This window comes from Atta colombica, unplaced genomic scaffold (assembly GCF_001594045.1).
Source record: "Atta colombica isolate Treedump-2 unplaced genomic scaffold, Acol1.0 scaffold160, whole genome shotgun sequence".
NCBI classification, from domain to species: domain Eukaryota; kingdom Metazoa; phylum Arthropoda; class Insecta; order Hymenoptera; family Formicidae; genus Atta; species Atta colombica.
The window spans coordinates 360,267-360,781 of NW_017259251.1; positions in this window are offsets into that span (position 1 = coordinate 360,267).

The following is a 515-nucleotide window of genomic DNA, read 5'->3' on the forward strand; positions in this document are numbered from 1 at the left end:
ACATGTTTTATATTATATATAATTTTTTATTCAAATATCATCAGATTCCGAAGTTATTTTTGTCCGATTATGAATTACAAGTATTTGGATATTAAATAAATGACACATTTTTATCGTTACAATATAGATTTGACTAAACTTTATTTAAAAGTAAATGTTTATAATTTATATAATATATGAAAAATAAATGTTTAACATTTAAAATTAATCATAGATTAAATAAATAAAAATCTCAAAATCTCTTAAAAAATATTTTACTAATTAAAACATATTCACATTACATTTATCACAGGTCATATAATATTGAGAGCTTAAGTTTTCAGATATATATGTTAAATATACATATACACATTTATTAATACTTTTGTTAGCATAGTATAGTATATATATATATTTGGAAGATTATTTTTAAACATCATAATGATTCTCTTGTACGTATACATCACAAAAATCACATAAAATAATGAATATATATACGAGTATAATATATGCACATATACAAAAATTCAATTAAT